The 22,431-nt window shown below is 43.5% G+C and overlaps 1 protein-coding gene across 2 annotated transcripts in view; it reads right to left on the bottom strand.

The window, feature by feature from the left end:
- RAB9A (RAB9A, member RAS oncogene family) overlaps nucleotides 1–19,535 on the bottom strand; it is a 33,532-nt gene extending 13,997 nt beyond the window's left edge. Inside the window, exon 1 of one of the 2 annotated variants that reach the window (XM_065916226.1) lies at nucleotides 19,411–19,535. The gene's annotated coding sequence lies outside the window, so the exon portion shown is untranslated. Of the gene's footprint in view, nucleotides 1–5,112; nucleotides 5,299–19,410 lie in introns of those variants that run through there. The other variant, XM_065916225.1, reaches the window with a different exon arrangement.
- Between the last annotated feature and the right edge of the window lie 2,896 nt (nucleotides 19,536–22,431).

Below are 22,431 nucleotides of genomic sequence, written 5' to 3'. Positions count from 1 at the left end.
GGTGTGTCCACCTAGTCACTGCTCTGATTACACACCCCAGCGCGAGACTGCGCCCACGAGAGCGGTCGCCTAGCCACATGCCGCACTCCAGCGAGTTCTGATATTTGCGAACCTGTTAAATCAGTCAAACCCTCCGTTATCTGTGATATGCTGCCACAGAGCAAGTGCCAGGAAGAGAAATCTGTAAGGCGCTTTTCAGACTTCTCCAACACTGACAAATACAGACCCTCTCACAAGAGCGAACCTTCTGGAAACGACCCAAGCCTCTGTTCCCCCAAAATCTAACTCAGTTCACGAGAACCTGGGATGAAGACGGTTCAGCCCACACTGACCCGGCAGTCGGTTCACTGGCCGCCGTGCTCCGTGATCCTTCACTCCCAGATAGTGAATGGGGCCACGGGATGAATGTAGCAGGCTGTTCCATACTGTTTCTCCGTCCCCCTCTAACAATAGCAGACACTAGGAAGGCATCAGGCCGTGGACACAGCGGGGCCTGTGTTCTGAGTCCCTGCACTCAAACGAGCAGGTTGAGGGCAGCCGGTGTGGTGAGTCTCGCCCCATTCCTCTTCCCAGACACAGGGCTGGCTCTCCCCAGCCCGTGCTGATCTAGCTGCGACCTCACCTACATTCGCTCACCGCTCGTCATCCTCTCTACGTTCGTGATAAGCACCAGCAAGCCCTACTCTGCACCCGGCATGGTCAAAAATTAACAGAAGGTAATGGAAGAACCCAGGATGTGCAAACACCCAGAGCTCAACTCCACAACATGTGCCAGGCCAAGAGTCACGCTAGGGAAGTTCTCTCCAGAGCACAGGCACCCCCAGGCTTCCTGGCGAGCTCCAGCCTCGCCTCTCCAACCCTGGGCAGCCGGGCCCCTCCTCCACCTCCACACCTGGGTCCCCGAGCTCTCCTCCCACAGGAACCTTGACCTTTCATCTGCATCGCAGCTCTCCAAACGCCCTGGGGCCTTTGGAGAGTTCACCACCTCCCTCAAAAAAAAAAATTCTTAATACATGTTCTGTTGATGATCTACTTAGTCACGGGCTCTATTTTCTTTTCCTTGGTTTTGATTAACAAAGTTATTACTGAGCTACCTTTCAAGTGAGACCTGTTTCTCACACACACACTTTTCCATTTGGCTTGTTTCCTTCTGTTGCTTCACCAGCTTGCCTGAGGCAGAACTCCAGGCAGCTCTCCTTTTACTGCGCTTCAGTTATTAGGGGCTCTTTACAAACTGAAGGTTTCTAGCAAACTCTGCATGAAGCAAGTTGATGAGCGCCATTTTCCAACAGTATTTGCTCACTGCTTGTCTCTGCATCACGTTTTCATAATTCTTGCATTATTTTAAATTTGTTCATCATTATTATACTTGTTACAGTGATCTGTGATCAGTGATACCAGCACTGAAGGCTCCGACGATGGTTAACTATTTTCAGCCACGAACTACTTTTTAATTAAATTGTGTATGTTGGTTTTTTAAGGCGTGATACATAGGTATGGCATAAACGTCTTATAACTTTCATAAGCAGTGGAAAACCAAAACCTCTGGTCTGAAACCAAATCCAAAACATCTCCGAGGTATATCTGTATTTGGAAGCCAATAATTTGACATCTTTACTTGGTGTCATAGATCCACACAGGCATAACAAAGTACAACCAGCTCTCCATTTTACAAAGAAAGAAATGTGACCTAACTTGGCCAGAGCAGCAAACCAAGTGTACATAGAGCAAGACTCCCCAGAGGCCGGTGGGTGGTCCTCCTGCACCAATTTCTCTTGATCCTCCCTAACCCTAACCCTAACCCTAACCCTAACCCCAGGATAAAGCACACATCCCTCTGGTAGACTGCACTTGATAGCCATCATGTTTAGGTGTGTAATTCAGCATCCCCTCTACCCCACAGCAGACAACTCCTGATACAAGGCAGAGAAATCTCTTCATTGGCAATGAACACACTCAGTGTCCATTAGCACGAGGCAAAAAGCAAAGCTCCTCACAAAAGATGCCATGTTGACCGAATGAATAACACTCTCACAGCAATTCCTAAACAGAGCCAATCTTTTTTTTTTTCCCCTGGCTGCGCTGCAGAGCTTTCAGGATCTCAGTTTCCCCAACCAGGAACTGAACCCAGGCCACGGCAGTGAAAGCCCCAAGTCCTAATCACTATGCCACCAGGGAACTTCCAGGGCCTTTGGGACTCCTCTCACTCACAAAGTTCACCTAGGAGTTACATCTGCCACCAGAATGAAGCAGTACATGGACTGAAGGGGCTAGTTTTAGGCATGATGAAAACATGCCGGAAAAAGTCAGGAAAAAATGCAAAAATCAATTAAAAATTTTTATCACTTATTTCTTGAATTCTTTGATAAAATTCATGCAGAACTATTGTCCACTGAAGCTAATTTAAGGAAGAATTTTATGCTCAACAAGAACGGCTTCCCGATTTGTTTCTTGTAAATATTCACAAGTGTTCAACTTACAAAGCTGTCAAAACCACATCAACCAGAGCTTGGGATTAACATACACACACTACTATATATAAAACAGATAATCAACAAGGTCCAACTGAGTAGCACAGAGGATTCTACTCAATATTCTGTAATAACCTACATGGGAAATGAACCTGAAAAAGAATGAGGATGTATATATGTATAACTGAGTCCCTATGCTACACACTGGAAACTATACACTGTAAACCAACTATGGGGTAGATGCTCAGTCATGTCTGACTCTTTGCGACCCCACGGACTGTAGCCCACCAGGCTCCTCTGTCCATGGAATTCTCCAGGCAAGAATACTAGAGTGAGCTGCCATGACCTCCTACAATAAAATTGAAAACAGAAAGAAAAAGAGAAACACATCAACCTTTCGCCATTTCACCACACACAGTAAATACCATGAAACAGGTACCTATGTGCTGGTGTGCAAATGTTTTGTTTAACAACACGTGGCCCAGGACCTTGAGTAGGCTGGGTAATGAACTCTGTGGGAGGACAAAGTTAGAACCTGATCTCATGACTGTGTCCAGACTGTATGCTTCGGGGAGGGGGGGACTCCCCACTGCCCTTGGTATCACTAGCACCTTTTTATCAGCAACTGAAGAGCTACTCAGAAAATGTTTGCTGAAAATTGGAATAATACTGAAACCAAATTTCCTAAGTCTGCTTTAAAGGCCCTAAATGCCCCTTGAGTTCCTTTCAACACTTGTGCCGACGAAATAGAAAGGGGGAGGGGATTTCTGTTATCAGAAATTTTTTGGTCACTCTTATTCTTTCAAATGGATGAGTATGTCTCTTAGTCAAGGGAGATCTCTTCAAGTTTCCAAGTCCGGGAGGTTTCCTAAACAGGAACCCACAGCACATCTGAAGGACTTAACAGAAGCACTGACCATGAGCTCTGCAGTTACATGGACTGACGTCAAGCGGGATTTCTCAACCCCGGCACAAGCAACATTCTGGGCTGGGCAACTCTCCATGGGGAACTGTCCTGGGCATTGTAGGATGTTGAGCAGCACCCCTGGTCTTTACAGACGCCTGCAGCACTCTCTCACATGTGTGAAACAAAAAAGGCTGCAGAGGTTCTAAATTCACAGGGGCCTACTCGGAATCCTGGCTCTTATCTTCAGACCTCCAGAGAAGCACAGTCTAGATGGAAGAAGTGGCTGAGGAAGAAAGAAATGGAAAGAGGAGAGCTTGAACAAGAGCGAACAGCACTGAAGCATTTCCTTCGTCTCCAAGAATTCGGCCAGGAGTCAAGGCCAACAGGGTTCTACTTAGTTTTCCTTGGTCTATTCTAACCTTCCAAATGACAAACCAAAAATCTCTCCAACTCACAAAACTCTCCAAAGTAAATAAGTCAGCAAGCCAGAAGCTTTTTAGTATAAACTAGAGGAATTTACTATTAATACAATACCCACACACAAAAAACTGAAGGCACCAGACGGCCACACCAGATGCAGAGTTTGAGACAAGTAGTGAAGGTAACTTCAACCAAGGTTCTAAAAGAGAAACGAAAAACAATCTTCTTTAAAGTCCCTAGCAGAAGAGTACTGAGCTTCCTTCATGTCTTGAGTTTTGTTCCAGTGAAAAGTTTCTGAGATTACAGCCAATTTAGGAATTTTCCACTACAATGATGATGGCAGAGAAAGACAAGCACGAAAAATAATTTTTCATTAATTTTTTAAAAAGCAACCAAAATCTATTTTTATCAGGCCACCGAAATCCTACAGAAAGAGCGTGTTCACGTGACGATTTGGAAACTACCCGAAGTCATTCCTCAAAAGAACCCTGGTCACGAGATGTATCATCATTTGAAAAACAACAACAACAACAACAACAACAGCCCAAAACCCAACTGATACTCTCTGACTTAAATAAAATTAAATCGACACAAAATTTTCATCTTGTCTCTTTAAAAAACCAACTTGGAAGAACGAGAGGAACACGATTCGGAAACCTTGGCCAGAATCCGCATCCGATAACGACCCAAACCGCCTCCAGCCCCTAGGATTAGTTTTATATTGTCCCCCTCGTCTTGGGAGTGGTACTAACACCTCCGCAAACGTTCACCTGGGTCCGGTCGCCTGGAAGCAGGTCAGAAGTCGCCAGTATCAAACCGTGCGCGCCTCCTTCTCTCTGTGAGTCACGTCAGAGTGGGCTGCTTTGGGGTGCCTGGGTCGATTTGCCCGTGTTTGTTTCCCTCTGGGTAGCATATGCCCTCTCTCCCGCCAGGGGTTGGTGTGGCTGTGTCCCTCTCCCTGGGTGTTTGTGTATGTGTGTCCCCAGCTGCTAATGGATCTCTTTCCCCGTGTGCGTCTCCAGGACTTCTGGGTGTCTGTCTTGGGGCGTGTATCTCTCTCCCCGGGTGTGTAGGTGTGGGACCCCATCTTTCCACCTGCGTCAGACACAGTAGGAGGCAAGGGGCTACAAGTTGTCCCTTCTCCCGGGGGAGGGGAGGGTGGAAAAGTGACCCGCACTGGCCGCGCGCGCCCCCCGCCCCAGTGCCCGAGCCCAGGCCGCACTCGCCGTCTACGGGCTCCGCTCAGACCCCGACGCCCGCGCAGCCGGCCCCAGCCCCCCGCCCAGCCCCGAGGGGAGTCGGCGCCCCGCTCACCTCACGGCCACACGGAATAAGTTCGGGAGCTCCGGGCCGGTCCGTCCGGGGGCAGAGGGAAAAAAGTGGAGAGGGTCGAGGAGCCAGCGGCAGGAGACGTGGGCGGCACGGCGCGGGTCAGGCTGCGGTTGCCCCCGTCCTGCACGGAGGGAACAACATGGCGACGGGCCGGGGCGGGGCCCGGGGAAAGCGGGCGGGACCTAGTCGGCGGGGCGGGGCCCGGGGTGGCGGGAGCCCTGGGAAGGTGGGGCGGGGCCTGGTCGGCAGGAGCCCTGGGAAGTCGGGGCGGGGCCTGGTTGGGGGGCCCCGGGCGCTGGGCCTCGAGGTCGCCTCCGGCCCGCCCTCACCCATTTCTTGCCGATCCCCTCTAGCTGAATCACGGGTTTTCTTCTGGTGGGCTATTTCTCTAGTCCTCCGGTTGCGTTCCCGGGAAAAGAGAGCACGGATACTAGTTAGCTTTAAAAGCTGACGTAAAGTGGGAATAAACAGACCGCAAAAGCACTGTCATACGATGCTGTGACTACGCGGCGAAATGAATATGCAAATAGAGAAGTGAATAGATTGAAAACTGAAAACAGCTGTGATATTGTGACATACCAGGATTTTTTGATTAATTTTTTAAAATTTCCTTGCTCTTGTTAAAATTTTTACTGCCTCTCGCCTCTCTAAATATAACGCAGTAGTGGGAAAAGGTATAAAGAAGCAGTGGGAAAAGGCGGTATTGAAACTCTTAATTCCTCACTTGAAATACGGAGTTAAGCGCAGGTCAATACTAGAGACCAGAGAGGGATTTTCAGTCCCTCTATAAATATATTTTGTAGGGCAGATTTAGTTTATTTTCCAAGAAAAGGATCTCACCTTTATTGCTTCCTGGGCCCACAATCATTAACGTCTGGCTCTTTACGAAGTCATTTTTGGGTAATGAATCTAATGTAATCATTCAGTACTAGAATGGTTCCGTTTGAGAGAGTTTGTCACAAGCATAAAAGGCAATTTTAGAATCCTTGTGAAAGTGAGGCATGTGACTGAATTCTAGTTTAAGCTTAAATGAATTTTTCTTTCATAGAAAAATATCATATCCATGCAGGGTATTTCCCTAAGGAAATATGAGTAAAGGTTTATAAAACACAAATCTACTGATAATAGGGAGGATGAAGAGATTCATTATCTTATTTTAAAACACATAGTTAAAACTGCACAACAAAACATGTAAGAACTTCAGAGTTAATCTTTCAAAAGAACACCAAAATAGGTAGTGTTAGATCCAGTGGACTAAATTGCAACAAGGAATCCATGGGTCACTAAGGAAATGCTCTCTGAAAAATTCTAGATCTATGTCATAATCATAGACAAGGAGTGATGCAGTAAGGGTTTATCATCGTAATCGCTAATACCAACCAGCTATTAACAGGTGCACTTATGAAATTATTGTATCTTGACTTAAAGAAAGCCTTGAGAAATCTAAGAATTTTCAAGAAAGGGTCCTAAGAAGGTCCTACAAGTGATTCTCAGGCTGTTTCAAAATGGGAGTGAGCCATATAAGCGTATCTGATTGCAACCATAGTCAGTACCTGAAGAAAGAACATGGTGGTGGTGGTTGAGTCACTCAGTCGTGTCCAACTCTTGCGACACCATGGACTGTAGCCTGCCAGGCCCCTCCGTCCATGGGATTCCCTAAGCAAGAGTACTGGAGTGGGTTTCCATTTCCTTCTCCAGGGGATCTTCCTGATCCAGGAATCAAACCCAGGTCTCCTGCATTGCAAGCAGATTCTTCACCGACTGAGCTATGAGGGAAGCCCCAAAGAAAGAATATGGAAAGGTACTTTTTCTGAAATAACTCTTACTTGGACGCTAGCCAACTGACACATAAGAATACTTGTATATTCTGGTCTCTTCCACCATCCACTTCTTTACCTAATTGATATGACAATGTGAGAGTAGGCTGAGTGGAAAGATTCTTCCCTAAAGGGCAAGTTTGGGGATTTTTCCTGTGGATGTGTCTAGTTGGCAAGCTGACACAAGTTAGATAAACATGGTCTCTATTTATTGCTCTTGCTTCATGAACTTGTTTATTAATGAAAAACATTGAAGAACTGACCTAGTTTGGCTCCATTCATCTAATTAGGGTTTTTGCCTTTATATTCTGTAAACATCTAGTGCATCACTCAAGGTGGAAAAAGAGGTCAAGGTTGCTGGGCATCAATCATGCCTTTCCTTAAGTAGCACCTACTTATTACTATGAGTGCTAGGAGTTAATACTCCATTTAAAGCTGGAGTCTGAAAGAGATCACCTCTGGTATCTCTGATGAAAAGCTACAAGTAATAAATATTATAATATTTATTATAATCAATAAATATTATATTTATTATAATCAATAAGAAATATTGATCATAATTAAATTGACTGTGGACTTCCCTGGAGGTCCAGTGGTTAAGACCCTGTGCTGCCACTGCAAGGGGTATGTGGGCTGGATCCCTGGTCAGGGAACTAAGATCCCACATGCCTCAAGGCGGAGCCAAAAAAATTAAATTGATCATACCTTTCACATATAACACAGAACTCAATGGTAGGCAATTTGACCATTAAAAGACAAATCTGAATAATCAGACCCTGGTGGCTCAGTGGCAAAGAATCTGCCTGTCAATGCAGGAGATGCAAGAGACCTGGGTTCCATCCCTGGGTGGGGAAGATCCCCTGAAGAAAGAAATGACAACCCACTTCAGGATTCTTGCCTGGGAAATCCCATGGACAGAGGAGCCTGGCAGGCTACAGTCCATGGGGTCACAAAGAGTCAGACACGACTTAGTGACTCAACAACAAAAATAATCAGATACGTGGCCCCTCAAGTACTGAGGCTACAGCGGGTAGACAAGACACTGGAGGAATTCAGGGGTGTCCCCAGACACTCTCCCACATTTTTGCTTCTATCCTCCAGCTGTGTTTATATTATATCATATGACTTTACCTTGCTGAATGACATAGATTCAGTCTGTTTCCTAAGAGAGCTCAGAAGAGTGGAGGAGACAGTAAGTAAGTACACGGATGTACAGTTATAAATTAGATGAAGGGCCTTGAAGGAAATAAACGAGGTGCAGCTGGTGGAAATACAGGGTGATGGGACCAGAGAAGGTATGAGTGAGGAGGTGATTCATACTGACCCCCAAAGATGAGCATGTGGCAGTGGGCAGGGCTGGTGCAAGATGAGGGGACAGCAGTTCACCAAGAACCTAGCACATTGCTGCAGCCAAGAAAATGATAAAGATGCAAACTATTACAAAATCTTCAGAATTGGTGGAAAAGCTGAAATTATACTTGTTTTTCTAGTCATAACTAGACCTAATGTGCTATCTTAAAAATAACAAGTATGTGTTGAATAGGGCTGCTCTTTCTTTACCACACTGAAAACATAGCATAACCCAGGTAATTACAGAGGGCAGAATGAAACAGGCATTAACCTTCAGGAATGAGGTGGGGAATTTGATCCCTTTGCTGATTTCCTGATGAATGTGAGTCATAAACTGAGCTTCACCTTTAAGGGCAGCAGAAGGAAAATCCCAGGCATACCATGGTATGTAAAAATATGTTTGTGTGTGTTTGTGTGGATCTTTGTGCATATGAGTGTTTATTTAAAAAAAGAAGAGTGGAAAGGAAGTAGGAAAATCAAAACAGTTGAATTGCTATGAGAATAGAATTTTGGGTAATTTTTTACTGAAATTTTGAATCCCACATTATAATATGCTTTGAGCAATAGGTAGAAATAGGTGAAAATAGGTTGCAAAGAGTCGGACATGACTGAGTGACCAAACAACAACAATAGGTGAAAATTTTTAACTGAAGCAATATTAGGCACCTGTATAAATACTTACTGTGATGTCAAATGTAATATTTGCCTTAGGCTACACTGGTAAAATCACTGCAGATGGTGATTGCATCCATGAAATTAAAAGACACTTACTCCTTGGAAGGAAAGTTATGACCAACCTAGACAGCATAGTTAAAAGCAGAGACATTACTTTGCCAACAAAGGTCCATCTAGTCAAGGCTATGGTTTTTCTAGTGGTCATGTATGGATGTGAGAGTTGGACGGTGAAGAAAGCTGAGTGCCGAAGAACTGATGCTTTTGAACTGTGGTGTTGGAGAAGACTCTTGAGAGTCCCTTGGACTGCAAGAAGATCCAACCGGTCCATCCTAAAGGAGATCAGTCCTGGGTGTTCATTGGAAGGACTGATGTTGAAGCTGAAACTCCAATACTTTGGCCACCTCATGCAAGGAGTTGACTCATTGGAAAAGACCCTGATGCTGGGAAGGATTGGGGGCAGGAGGAGAAGGGGATGACGGAAGATGAGATGGCTGGATGGCATCACCGACTCGATGGACATGGGTTTGGGTAAACTCTGGGAGTTGGTGATGGACAGGGAGGCCTGGCGTGCTGTGATTCATGGGGTCGCAAAGAGTCGGACACGACTGAGCGACTGAACTGAACTGAACACTGGTAAGAGCCAGACAAAAATCCAGTTATCTTAGCAATTCATTCCTTCAGATAGAAGTCCTTCCAAATTCACAGACACATCCAAAACGTTGAGCTGCTCCTAGAACTCAGGACAGTAACACGAAAGTGTGGTCCTCCTACCTCCCCACTGCCATACATCTGAGCACCGAATGCACATCAGCAGCTTTCTTGACCTTTTCGGTATAAGAGCTGAGACCACTATCGTGCTCACATAAGCAATTTCTTTCCTCTTATGTCACTGTCATCCACATAGGCATACATAACCCAAGATGGTTCAGGCTGCTGGCCACAGCTGTAGTTAGACTCAGCCTAAACTCAATCCCTGATTGGATTAAAGTGATAAATCCCTCAGCCTATCTGCGTATTGGAGGACAGAGGGAACTCTCAGTGGTGGAAGATATTAACTAGAGCATTTATTTTTCATTTATGCACAATGCCCAGCACACAACAACAAAAAAATATTAGCCATGCCAAGAAGCAGCAAAGAGTGACTCATAATCAAGAGAAACCAAAACAACAGGGGCTTCCATAGTGGTCCACTGGTTGAGTCTGCCCTGCAATGCAAGGGACACTGGTTTGATCCCTGGTCCAGGAAGATCACACATGCCATGGAGCAACTAAGCTCACACGCCACAACTACTGAAACCCATGAGCCCTAGAGCCTGTGCTCCGCAACATGGGAAGCCACCGCAATGAGAAGCCCTTACACTGCTACTAGAGAATAGCCTCTGCTCACCACAACGGGAGAAAGCCCAAGTGCAGCAACGAAGACCCAGCACAGTGAAAAATAACTAAATAAATAAAGTTAAAACAGGAGCAACAATAATAGAATTGAATATGTCATGACAATTTAAATGTATCTCAGGAATGTATGTTCACGGAAGCCTGGTGTGCTGCAGTCCATGGTCACAAAGAGTCGGACACGACTGAGCGACTGAACTGAACTGAACAGGAATGCAAGGGTGGTTCAACATTAACAGTTTAAATGAAGGAGAAAACAATCAATTCAATAGATGAAGAAAATAGTACATTCAATTAAAAGCCATTTGTGATAATCTTAGCAAACCAGGAATAAAAGGCAAGTTTCTTAACCTCATGAAGAGTATCTATTGAAAACCTATACTGAATATCATTCATTCTTAATGGTTAAAATCTGTAAGTATGAGCTTTAAAGCAGGAAAAAGGTAAGTATGTCTCTTTAATATTGAACTGGAGGTCCTAGCACACAGTAGTAAAAGAAAGAACAAGTATGATGATTGCAAAGGGAGACACAAAACAATATTAAACACAGATGATATGCTGACAAAATCCAAAGGACATTATAGAAAATTTACCAAAATGTTTAACAAGTCGTCTTACTGTAGCCTGAAAGTTTGTATCCCCTCAAAATGCATATGTTGAAATCCTAGCCGCCAATGTGATACTGTGGCCAATCACATACTCTCTTTGAAGGTCTGAGTCTCGGGCAAGCAACACAGAGATACTGGAACAGTTCAGAGTTCATTCTGAATGGAATGGAAGTTCCATTCTGAATGAAAGTCATGGTCCCTGGTATCCAGTGACCAGAGATAATGCCAGCGGTGATGATACCAGTGGCAGGATCTAGTACCTCACAAAGACAGCATCTTAATTAAGTCATTCATGATCTGGACTCCTGTTTTCCTTGTGCATATGTGTGCAACCCCATGGACTGTTGCCCACCAGGCTCCTCTGTCCATGGGATTCTCCAGGCAAGAGTACTGGAGTGGTTTGCCATTTCTTCCTCCAGGGGATCTTCCTGACCCAGGGATCAAACCTGCGTCTCCTGTGTCTCCTGCATTGGCAGGAGGATTCTTTACCACTGCGCCACCTGGGAAGGCCCCAGTGTCCAAACTCCATGCTCCATCCTTGCCTCTAAGAGCTACCCAGTATCTCCCCAAGAAATTCCTTTTCTAAGTTGATGTCTTTACTTACAACTAGGAACTCTGAATGGTACAGAGTGAGAATGTATCTTACAGATTATCTAGTGCCAACTTACTGTGATTCATCATATAAATGCAGCTAGCTAAATGAAATTATACCTCTCTTGATATTTTTGGATTGGCCTTGCTTAGGCTTAGCCACGGCAGTGGTAAAAAAAAAAAAAAATGACTGCTCCCCAAATCTCCGTGGCTTAAAAAAACGAAGATGTATTCCTCACCTTCACGTCCATTATGGGTCAGCTGGGGCTCTGCCCCATGTCATCCTGCTGGACCTAAACTGATGAACCTGAGCTAGCGGCGCGGCCTCTGTATGAAATATTGCAGGTCTCAGTGGTTGAAAGCAAAAAGATCAAACTAATATCCCTGCTAGCTCTTAGAGCTCCCACCCAGAAGTGACATTCATCGTTTGCACCCATGCGCATCACCCACTGGGATGCACATTCCTTCTAAAGGGAGGGGCACTGCATGTCAGGTGCCAAATCTGATCTGAGTGGTGTGGTGTTCTACAACTAGCTCACTGGGAGGGTCACCAAATACTTGAACAGAAACAATCAAACAGAGCTCTTACCACTCAGGGCTTTGTTTTATCAATTTGATAAGTTTTACAGTGCAGAACAGCAATGAAACACATTTATTTTGAAGAAGTTCTTTTTCTGAAGGTTGGCTTTGAAACCTAAACAACAGTAACATTTGGTCTAGTTTATTAAAGTTGGATGCGGGCTTCCAAAGTGAGGGGTCGAATATGAAGAATACAAACACATAGGAACTCATACTGAAATTCCACTCTAAATGAAAACCTATTTTACAAAGTCTCATTAAGCAGAGTTAGCCTCGGGGCTTTGAGAGAGATAAATACAACTAAGATGTGCACAGGGAACTTGATGGACAATTCAGGGGGAAAAAACATGTCCACAAATAATATAAGGCAATGATAAAATAGAGATATGATAGAGAACAATTCATAGGATTAGTTAAGCGTGAAATCCTCCAGCCTAGAGATACTATAAAATTCTATGAGGAAGGCAGTACTTTACAACAAGCCATACAATTCAAATGCATAATAATTTTACACCACAGGGTATGTGTGTTTTAGACAGAGACATGCAGAGGATGAAAGATTGATCTAATATGTTGCTAAGAATTCCTAACTTTAGTCCTTACAATGGTTATAGTGATGACATTTGCCAACTAAACTGAGAAACTAGGGGGAAATATCCAAATTTCCTTTTACTTAAAGAAAAAAAAATTATGACCTTTGTCTTATAGATAAAAGGGTTTTTTTTGCTTTCAAAATGTCAAATTTGGCATGTGGTTAACCAAAAATCATTGCAGACACAAAAGTTTGAAGAAGTGTAATTGTGACAGATGTAAATATTAATTATTTACGTAAATTCAGTTAAAGCTGCACTTTAAATAAAGGTCAGTAGAGTTCTTTTGGTTAGTAAAAGATGGCTTACTTCTTGAGTTTTCAAAAAAGCACACATGTGAAAGAAGCCAGACACAACAGACCACATATTGCATGATTTCATTTATAGGAAATGCCCAGGACAGGCAAGATCACAGAGATGGAAGATGGATGGATAGTTGCCAGGGGCTGGAGGGACAGGGGCATGAGGAGGGACTGCTAATGGGTATGGGGTTTCTTTTGGGGGATGAAAATGTTCTGAAATTGGGTAATGGTGATGGGGATACAACTTTGTGAATACACTAAAAACCACTGAATTGGAACAAAAAACAAATGCACAAAAGATTTAAAAAAAACTCTTAAGTTGCAAATAGGGTTTATAAAAGACCCACTTTTAGAAGTACTGATCTATAGTCAGGTACAGTCTGTAATGCATAAATAATTAGGTCAAAACAAGAAAATCACCAAGCAGCTCTTTTAATTCTATTCCTTATCAAATATTTGTAGGGTCTTCTGGCAAGTAAAACAGTGAACAAGTAGAATTTTATTTTTTATTTCCTTTTCCTTATTTATTCCTGGTGATAATGCTATTGAACATGAAAATGGAAAATGTAAAAGAAAGGGAAAGTTATAAGACAACTGGACAACCATCTGTACGCTAGTTTGAGCATGTGACATAATACTTGAAGGTGTATCTGATGTCCACTCAAAGACACTACATGGGGAAGAAAAGCTCGAAAATATTATGGAAAAAAAAAAGCATGTTCTCTCTTTTCCAGTTCTCCATTCTCTCCACTCTGAAACTGTTTTGCCTGTTGCAAATTACAATCACTCCTTCTAAACTTGCTTTTAATCCTTCATATAAATGTATGTATGTATCTACAGGTCACATTCCTGGCTCTTCTGGTTTTCTTAAGTACAGAACTTCCACAAATATTTATTGAAGGTTTTCTATGGGCCAGGAACTGTCCTAGGGGCTGTGAACCAAAAAGGCAAATATCCCTGACCCCATGGAGTTCACAATTTAGTTGGGGGAGGGAGGAAGCAGACAATAAACTATATAAGCAAGGCATTGAATTTAAGTAGCAAATAAGCTCCATGAAAAAAAAAAAACAAGGTGCTAGAAAAGGTAATAAACAGTCAGAGAAGCTTCATTGCCCAAGACGACATTTGAGGTATGGCTTGAGAAAGGTAAGTTAAGTTGTTAGGAATCTGCAGCAAGAGCATTCCAGGTAGAAGCAACCGCCCAGGCAAAGGTCCTGGGGCAGGCATATGCCTGGCACAGTCAAGGACTAGCAGGAGGCCAGCGTGACTGAGTCCCGGACACAGTGAGGAGGGAAGTGGTAGTGAGTTGGGAAAGGCAGGAGAAAGTCTAGGAAAAGTAGCAGAGGGGCCAGACAGGTAAAGCTTTAAAGAAAGACCACTGTGAGAACTTCGCTTTTCTCATAGAGACAGAAACTAACAGAGAGTTTTGAATAGAGGGGTGACATGATTTGATGTGCATATTTCCCAGAATCCCTCTGGCTGTTGTGTTGGAAATACACCCAAGGGACAAGAGTGGAAGTCAGGCAACCATTTAGCAAGGTGTTGTGGTCACCCAGGTGGGGGATGATGCTAGCTGAGATACAGGATGGAGGCGGAGACCTTGATGCAGCCAGATTCTGGATACTTTTACCAGCTTTACTGAAATACAATTTACATACAATAAAAGTCACTATTTTAAGCACACAGTTGAATGACTGTCATACTTTGTATAGCCATCACAATCCAATTGCAGAGTGGCTCCATCACCCTGGTTGGATCCCTCGTGCACAAAGGCAGTCGCTTCCCAGTCCTACCCCCAACCCCAGACTCATTTACTTTCTGTCTCTGGGTTTGCTTATTCTGGACATTTCCTGTAAAGGAACTCATAGGAAGTGTGGTCTTTTATGACTGGCTTCTTTCACTTAGCTAATGTTTCCACAGTGGTGGTGGTGGTTTAGTTGCTTAGTCCTGTTTGACTCTTGAGACCCCATGGACTCTAGCCCTCCAGGTTCCTCTGTCCATAGGATTCTCCAGGCAAGAATACTGGAGTGGGTTGCCATTTCCTTCTCCAGGGGATCTTCCTAACCCAGGGATAAAACCCAGGTCTCCTGCATTGAGGCAGATTCTTTACCAACTGAGCTACCAGGGAAGCATTGCTAAAGCACGTATAACTACTTCAGTCCTGTATGTTACTGAACAGTATTTCTTTGACTGAAAAGACTTTATTTTGTTTATCCATTTGCCAATTGATGGACATTTGGATTGCATCCATTTTTTTGACTATTACGAATTATACTGCTATGAACATGCACATACAAGTCTTTGTGTGTATGTCTGTTTTCATTTCTCTTGGATATGTACCAAGGGGAGGAAGTACTGGGTTTTTTATGTAACTTCTTTTTTTCAATATTTATTTTTATTTATATGGCTGTGCTGGGTCTTCACTGTGGCATGCAAACTCTTAGTTGCAGTATGTGTGATCTAGTTCCCTGACCAGGGATATAATTCGAGCCCCCTGCATTGGGAGCGCAGAGTCTTAGCCACTGAACCATAAGGGAAGTAGCTGTGTAACTTGTTAACAAACGGCCGAACTATTTTCCAAAGTGACTGCACCATTTTACATTCCTACCAGCACTGTACGAGGATTCCAATTTCTCCACATCCTCTCCAACACTTGTTATTTTCCAAGTTTTTATTATAGCCACCCTAGTGGGTATGAAGTGGTATCTCGTGCGTGTTTTGATTTGCATTTCTCTAAAGACTAAGGATTTGGGGTGTCTTTTCATATGCTCATTGGCCATCCCTGTATCTAATTTCATCTTCTTTGGGGAAGTGTCTATTCAAATCTTTTGCCCATTTTTAAGTTGGGCTTCTGGATATATATTTGGAATAGAGCCAATAGGATTTGTTGATTGCTTGGAAGTTTGATGTGAGAGAAACAGAGGTATCATTCATGCCTTCAAAGTTTTTTAGCTCAAGTTATGCAAAGGTGGGTGGAGAAGGAAATGGCAACCCACTCCAGTATTCTCGCCTAGAGAATTCCGTGGACAGAGGAGCCTGGTGGGCTGCTGTCCATGGGGTCATACAGAGTCGGACATGACTGAAGTGACTTAGCCTGCATGCATGCATTGGAGAAGAAAATGGCAACCCACTCCAGTGTTCTTGCCTGGAGAATCCCAGGGATGGAGGAGCCTGGTGGGCTGCCATCTATGGGGTCGCACAGAGTCGGACATGACTGAAGCGACTTAGCCTGCATGCATGCATTGGAGAAGGAAATGGCAACCCACTCCAGTATTCTTGCCTGGAGAATCCCAGGGATGGAGGAGCCTGGTGGGCTGCCGTCTGTGGGGTCGCACAGAGTCGGACACTACTGAAGCGACTTAGCAGCAGCAGCATGCAAGTGCAGAGTTGCCATTAAGTGGACAAGCAGTATTGGAGAGAGTCTTGATTTTAAACTTGTTAAGGGTGAGATGCTTATTAGACATCCAAGTAGACTTTTCAAGTAGGCTGTTAGACTTCTGGGCCTGGAGTGCAGAGGAGAGATGCAAGCCTGAAGATAAGGAAGGGAAGTCATCAGCATAAATGGTACAGAAAGCCATGGAACTAGATAAATCAACAAAGGAATAAGTGCAGATATCCAAGGTGTCCAAGCACTGAATTCTAAACCCTCCAAAATTAAGAAGTTGGGAAAATAACAAGGAAGCAGCAAATGATATTGAAACAGAGTGACCAGTAAGAGGGAAAGCCAAAGAAAGCACAGCCTACTGCAAGTCACCTGGGAAAAGGTGTCCTCATGATGGAAACTAGCGTGTCAACTGCTGCTGCTAGGGTTCCGGGCTGAAACTTATCCCTTCAGTTTAGCAACATGGAGGGTGCAGGCAGCCGGTAACCAAGACAGGTGGGGAGAGCACAGTGCTAGTTAGGAACTCAGGCATTTCATCCAAAAGTATATGTAGGAAGACAGAGTTCATAGGCCCAGTTCCTGTGGACAAGTCAGCATCTCGCAAGTGGTAACATACATAAGAACCACTCAGAGTTTTGTAGAAAGACAGACTTGGATTCATTAGGTCCGGGATGGGGCCCCCATTTCTGAACTGGATTCCAGGTGATGCTAGCGCTGCCAACCCCCTGGCCTCGCTGTGAGGAGCAGGAGTATAGGGCGAACTTTATCTGCAGCTTCTTTTCTGAGTGCAGATCTAACCACAGACATCAATGTCAGCCCGCTCTGGGTTGATTCTGTATGATTTTCTGTGTTCCAGGGGCTTGATGTCATCGATGGTGTGGCTCAAATGTGTGGCTTGAGAAATGGGGAAGAAATGGAAGGGGCAGTGGTCATGGAGGGAAACTTTAGCTCTGTTTGTTGTGCGACTGAAAGAGGGAGGGGCCTTCTATGCAGAAATGCAGAGGCCAGGGCCAGCACACGGCCTGGAGACAGGCCAGGGTTGCCTGCTGGAAGGCTCCTCTTTATCTGTCAGTGAGCTGGCGGGGTGCCTTCCGGAAGGCCCCTTTGAGGAAGACTGCCAGTATTTCTCCATGATATGTGTGAGTAATCGGGATCCTAAAGGTTCAGAATGACTCACTGAGATAAATATCCTATAGAGATTCTATCTTTGCTTTCCTTCCTCACTCTACCCTCATTTGACTTTTTAAAATAATACTTTTATTGAGGTATAATTCACAGACCATAGAATTCACCCATTTAAAGGGTATAATTCAGGGGACTTCCCTAGTGGTCCAGTGGTTAAGCCTCTGCACTTCCAACTAAAGGGGTGGGGGTTCGATCACTGGTCAGGGAACTAAGATCCCACATGCCACACGGCATGACCAAAAAACAAACATAAATGAAATAAAGGGTACAATCCAATGGTGTTCAGCATATTGGCGGAGTTAGGCAACCATCACCACAATCAATTTTTGAACATTTTCGTCACCCCTCCAAAGAAACCCCCAAGTCCTTGAGTCACTGGCTCATGTAAAAATGATATCAAAATCCACTATGATGTTTGGAAACTTTCTGCTCAGTCATTTGTGAGATTTCACAAAGCTGGACACAGGGGAAGGTTGAAAGTCCATCTGCTGCATGAAAACACTCTGCAGAGATGGAAGTCCTCAGTCTAAGAAGACACTAAAGACCAGATCACATGGCCTGGTGGACTCAGAGATGCCAACACATGATCCACTAGGAGCTCCTTCCTGTTGGACATGGGCGAATGTCACTTGGCCTGATTCACACCATCCCAGGAACCCTTGGAAATGTCTGAAGTTTTTGTTTCCACCCACAAAGGTGAAAGTAGCCAATTATGATCCTATTTTGATTATTTAAAAGCAACCTCTGGGAGCTCTCTCTATTTACATACTGAATATATTCCAAAAAATTTGAAGTTTTGGAACAGACCCTGTTTTTATTTGCTTATTAATTAGAGCTGTAACTTTTCCATGGCTGTTTTAGATTTTTTTTAAATACACGTCATCATATGAAAAAGATTAATGACTACTTAGAACCTACTCCTATTTGTACCTTGTTTGCATTTTAAAAGAAAGCAAGACTATGTAAGACAAATGTATTTTAATTCTATGTATTTTCAATGTCTAGCATGCACATCTGTAGTAATTTAACAAAGGATGTAAAAGAGCTTGCCTCTTTTGTCATAACTGATTATCTGTGTCATATATTAATAGTTTCCCTAGGTCATAAAGAAAGAGAATGAAAATGTAAAGGCCACTATATTTCATAGGAAATGGTATTTGCAACTGCATTTATATAGTCTTCAAACTCATAAAAGACACACACATGTCCCTTTAAAGTGTTAGTCACTCAGTCGTGTCCGACTCTTTGCAACCCCATGGACTGTAGCCCACCAGGCTCCTCTGTCCCTGGGATTCTCCAGGCAAGAACACTGAAGTGGGTTGTCATTCCCTTCTCCAGGGGATCTTGCCAACCTAGGGATCAAACCCAGATCTCCTGCATTGCTGGCAGATTCTCTACTGTCTGAGCCACCTAAAACTACATGTTTTTGTATGTTATTACTAAAATGTAAGTATTTTATATATAACTAATGAGAACCTACTATTTAGCACAGGGTACTCTACTCACTGCTCTGTGGTGACCTAAAGGGGAAGGAAATCCAAAAAAGAGGGGAAACATATATATATATTTGTTGCTCAGTTGTGTCTAACTCTTTGTGACCCCGTGGACTGCAGCACACGAAGCTTCCCTGTCCTTCACCATCACCCGGAGCTTGCTCAGACTCATGTCCATTGAGTCAGTGATGCCAAATATGTACGCATATAACTGATTGACCCTGCTGAACAGCAGAAACTGATACAATATTCGAAAGCAATGATACTTCAATAAAAATTCATTTTGAAAAGTTTAAGTATTTTAAAAATCACTTACTTTTCAGAAAACCACATTAAGGCACCTGGGTATCACGAGAAGGTTCAAGAAGGTTCCCCTGTGTCAGGAGCACCAGCAACCACTGCCAGGCATTCCTGGGTAGTCACTCCAGAGAGGGACCCGCAGCACTGTGCCAAGGTGATGGCTGCAAACCACACACTCCTGTCATTGGGAAAACAAACCACAATTGAAAAACAGCTGTACCTTGCATGCCTGGACGTTTCTGGAAGCAAACTGATATGCAAAAATAAAATAAAATAAAACCTACCTGTTTTATATGACTAGCCCTGGCTTTGTCTCTGTGTACCCTAGGCAAGTAATTCAACATCTCTCAGCCTCAGTTTTCTCATCTCTAAGTTGCTGGCTGGCTAGTTGTGAGGCTTAAATGAGATGCTATATATAAAGTGTCAGGATCTAGCAGGTCTAGTGATAGAATATCATCCTTGCTTCCTCTGCCTAGCTTACTTCCTCTCAAGATTTACCCTAGGGGTCACAGCCTCTTAAAGCCTTCCCTGACTCGCTGGGTCCTTTGCACCTGTGCCTCTCTTACAGTTCTTGAAATATAAAATGACTGGCTACACCACCTGCACGTTGTGGGCCCTGAGACCTAGGATGACGTCTAGCTCATCTCTTCGCCCCCAGCACCTGGAAGAGTATAAAGCAACGTGCAATCATTATTTTATAGCATTTCTAGTAAAGCTTAGTAACATCTCTGGAAGTTCAGTTCAGTTCAGTCACTCAGTCGTGTCTGACTCTTTGCAACTCCATGAATCACAGCACGCTAGGCCTCCCTATCCATCACCAACTCCGAGTTTACTAACTCATGTCCATCGAGTCGGTGATGCCATCCAGCCATCTCATCCTCTGTTGTCCCCTTCTCCTCCTGCCCCCAATCTCTCCCAGCATCAGGGTCTTTTCCAATGAGTCAACTCTTCGCATGAGGTAGCCAAAGTATTGGAGTTTCAGCTTCAACATCAGTCCTTCCAATGAACACACAGGACTGATCTCCTTTAGGATGGACTGGTTGGATCTCCTTGCAGTCCAAGGGACTCTCGAGTCTTCTCCAACACCACAGTTCAAAAGCATCAATTTTTTGGTGCTCAGCTTTCTTCACAGTCCAACTCTCACATCCATACATGACCACTGGAAAAACCATAGCCTTGACTAGATGGACCTTTGTTGGCAAAGTAATGTCTCTGGTTTTTAATATGCTGTCTAGGTTGGTCATAACTTTCCTTCCAAGGAGCAAGCATCTTTTAATTTCATGGGTGCAGTCACCATCTGCAGTGATTTTGGAGCCCAAGAAAATAAAGTCTGACACTGTTTCCACTGTTTCCCCATCTATTTCCCATGAGGTGATGGGACCAGATGTCATAATCTTAGTTTTCTGAATGTTGAACTTTAAACCAACTTTTTCACTCTCCTCTTTCACTTTCATCAAGAGGCTTTTTAGTTCCTCTTCACTTTTTGCCATAAGGGTGAAAGTGAAACATCTCTGGAAACCTAATTTTAAATAATAATGTAAATGAGACTATATGAAGTTATCATACTATAAATGGGACTATTGGTGTTTTCATCAGTGGGACAATAGGAAGTTATCAATAATGGAAATGGGACTATATGAAGTTGTCAGATTGTGGGTTCTTCTGAAAGCAAGAAGGCACCTTTTACAATCAAGGTATTTACAGTAAATAACCTCTGAGGGATGAAAAAATATTTTAGGAAAATATCTACCATTTATTGGGAATTTATAAATAACAAAGCAAATCTGACCTAAAAGATGAAGGCCCAGTCCTTGCAAAGGCAGTGGAGCCCTGCTGGCTGCAGGCTTCCTGACTGGTGTTTAGAAATGGTAATCGGGAATGAAAGGAACCTCTCATCACAGGAAGTGCTCAGCGAAGAGACAGAGCTGCAATTGTATCCAATTTTTAATCTAAAAAAAAAAGCAGCATGGACAAAAGGAGAGTGATGTGTGAAATGCCATGAAGACACCCTGCTACAGTCAAGTGTAACACTGATGTTTATGTCCTGTGCGGGTGTTCCCCGAACCAGGGCAAGCAGGAGCCAAGCTATACATGTGCTCAGTTTCTGTGCTGTTTGTTATTTTTTTTATTATAGGTCATGGGTTGGGAATTCAGGGTTGTGGTGTTTTATGAAACATCCATTTCCAAAACTGCCAATGTAGGAAAGGAAAAAATTGTTTTCTCTCCTAACCATCTAGCTCTTGGCTGGGGCTCTGAAACAAAAGACAGATTAATGAAAAGAAAGTACACACGGTTGGGAAAACTGGACAGATACATGTAAACGAATGAAATTAGAACACCCCCTAACACCACACACAAAAATAAGCTCAAAATGGATTAAAGACCTAAATATAAGGCTGGATACTATAAAAACTCTTATTAGAGGAAAACATAGGCAGAACACATTTTGCCATAAATAGCAGGAAGATTGTTTTTGATCCATCTTCTAGAATAATGAAAATAAAAACAAAAAATAAACACATGGGATGTAAAAGCTTTTGCACAGCAAAGGAAACCACAAATAAAATGAAAAGACAACTCTCAGAATGGGAGAAGATATTTGCAAATGAAGCAACCAACAAGGGCTTAATCTCCAAAATATACAAACAGTTCATGCAGCTCAATATCAAAAATAATAACTCAATCAAAAAATGGGCAGAAGGTCTACATAGACGTTTCTCCAAAGACAACATACAGATAGCCAAGAGGCACATGAAACGATGTTCAATATCACTAATTATTACAAAAATGCAAATCAGAACTACAATGAGGTATCAACGGTCATCATTAAAAAAATGTACAAACAATAAATGCTGGAGAGAATGTGGAGAAAAGGGAACCCTCCCACACTGTTACTGGGAATATAAACTGGTACAGACAGCCACTATGGAAAACAGTGTGGAGGGTCCTTAAAAAACTAAAACACAGAGCTAGCATATGATCCAGCAATCCTGGGCATATATCCAGAAAAAACCATAATTTGAAAAGATACATGAAC

This window comes from Muntiacus reevesi, chromosome X, assembly GCF_963930625.1.
Source record: "Muntiacus reevesi chromosome X, mMunRee1.1, whole genome shotgun sequence".
In the NCBI taxonomy this organism is placed as follows: Eukaryota; Metazoa; Chordata; class Mammalia; order Artiodactyla; family Cervidae; genus Muntiacus; species Muntiacus reevesi.
The sequence above is the reverse complement of the archived record's forward strand: the minus strand, read 5'-3'. Positions and strand labels throughout refer to the sequence as shown.